This window comes from Pygoscelis adeliae, unplaced genomic scaffold (assembly GCF_000699105.1).
Source record: "Pygoscelis adeliae isolate BGI_AS28 unplaced genomic scaffold, ASM69910v1 Scaffold66, whole genome shotgun sequence".
Classification (NCBI taxonomy): domain Eukaryota; kingdom Metazoa; phylum Chordata; class Aves; order Sphenisciformes; family Spheniscidae; genus Pygoscelis; species Pygoscelis adeliae.
Window position 1 is genome coordinate 4,422,209 of NW_008825167.1, and position 2,028 is coordinate 4,424,236.

Consider the following 2,028-nt stretch of genomic DNA (forward strand, 5'->3'; position numbering starts at 1 on the left):
AGCGCTATTTTCTGAGCTCAGCGGTAAGGCAGGGCCCGATTCTCCTCAGACAGAGGGAAATGGCAAAGCTCTTACCGACTTGGAAGCGAGGGCAAGCAGGCTGCCAAGGCGGGCCGAGGTGCAGCGTCTGGCCACCCCAGAGGAGTTTGGGGTGCCCTCGCTGAGGGGGAGCGAGCTGGGCGCACATCTGTCCATGCCGCCGTGTTACTCCATGCCAAGCTCCCCGCGCGAAGTTTCAGTACCTCCTCTCGGGCGGTTTAATCGTTCTGCGGGATGATCGGAGAGTTAATTCTGCTGACGGCACTGCTGAACTCGGGACCGGGGGTGGTTTTTAAAAACTAGCGCACGGAAAGGGAGGGGGTAGACACGAAGATTTCAGAGCTTTTTTGGATTCTGCAGGATTGGTCTGCCATACTTACAATACCCGTGGTGATAGGTGTATTAGAGGTAGCTTAATACAAATAGCTAGTGGGACTCTTGGGCAGGAAACGTTAGTACTTCACTTATCAAAGTGACATGCCTGATACGAGGAGCAGATCATCTCCCCTGTGCTTCTGTACGCACAAGCTGTAGATTTTCCTGTGTTTCTTTGGGGGTTTGGTTTGTTTGAGAGGGGAACATTTGAACCCAAAGGTTATAAAGGTGGTTTCAGCCTCCAAGTTGTGTGGCTTTCAGGAATCCGTTCAGGGCACAAGTAAAGGATTTCAGCTTACAAGCAGCCTTTAGCAGCCTGGCTCCAGCCCCCTAATAACTTGATTTTCCCCATCATTCTCCAGGTAGTGTCCATTTCACAGGGTTATCCGGCAGGATCGGGAGGTAACTCCCAGGACAAGTGGAGGTAACTCCCAGGACAAGTTTATGCAGTCTCTGACTGACTTTCTTTTCCTTGTGTATTCATGGGAAAGCCTTTTGTGGCTCAGTACAGACGTCTCAGACATCCCTCAAACAACATAGCTTCTTTAGAGTCTCACTGTGCATCACTAGGGCAGCATCTAGCCAAGCGCCTCATGTGGGGTTTGTATAAATAAACAAATTTGGTTTTAATTACTTTGAAGTGGTTAACCACTTTATTGCCATTTATAGATGTTAGCAAGTATAAAAATATATATGGATCAAAGCTGTAAGAAGAAAATCATGACTTTTTTTTTTTCCCCCCACTACTTAAGTTGCCATGTGGCAAAGCATAAAAAAAATTGGGGGTAGAACATGCTTAAACCGCAAGTGCAGTATCTGTGAATACCGATATGGATATGGAAGCATCTCCAGGAAAAAATAATAGCGAAAAATGAAAATTTAGAAATGAAACTAGAGTTCACTTACATTTTTTTATAGAGTAATGTAAACAGATACAGGCAATGAGACCACTTCCTCGGGGTTACATGACTGGGCAAATGTTTAGTTCTAAACTGGAACTGCTGCTTCGAGGAGGGAGGGGAGTGTGGTACAAAATATTGTGACAAGGGGAGTGCTCTAAGTGAGGATAAGTTGGCATGATGAACAGATGGAGTATTCAATAACAGGAGGTTATTAATACTGCAGTTTGGTATTCTCTACGCTACTTCATGAAGGGATTCATATGCTTGCTCTTTTTCCTTTCTGATTGTACGCAGACTTAACAAATAACGCAACTGCAGGTAATGCCGGACTTATTTCCCTCCCAGCGCACGCGCGCACACATCACAAATTCATGTTTCGCGGGAAAACATCAAGGGCTAGATCCTCAGCCGCTTGCAGCTGGACCGACCGTGTTCCTTTCCGTAGCAGAAAGCTGATTTGCACCTGCTGAAAGAGGGAGGTTATCTGACCCTGTCTCCCCAGTCGAAAGGTCCCTCCACCCTGCTCTTTGCCAGCTGCCACGAGGCACCTGCTCTAGAGAATAAACTATGAAGGCCCTCAGGATGGAAAAGAAAACAAAATAACCCAAAAGCAACTGAAGTTTTCCTTCAGAACACAACACAGTGCTGTTTCTGTTTAAGAAAACCAACCTCGCTTTCGCCCGGAGTTCAGTCCTCCTCCCCTACGCGGCTT

At 46.8% G+C, this 2,028-nt stretch overlaps 1 protein-coding gene across 2 annotated transcripts in view; it reads right to left on the minus strand.

The window, feature by feature from the left end:
• LOC103920908 (C-terminal-binding protein 1) overlaps positions 1–2,028 on the minus strand; it is a 186,391-nt gene that overhangs the window by 62,609 nt on the left and 121,754 nt on the right. The window contains exon 1 of one of the 2 annotated variants that reach the window (XM_009328778.1): positions 76–143. The exons of the other annotated variant lie outside the window; for it this stretch is intronic. The gene's annotated coding sequence lies outside the window, so the exon portion shown is untranslated. Of the gene's footprint in view, positions 1–75; positions 144–2,028 lie in introns of those variants that run through there. 2 annotated transcript variants of the gene reach the window in all.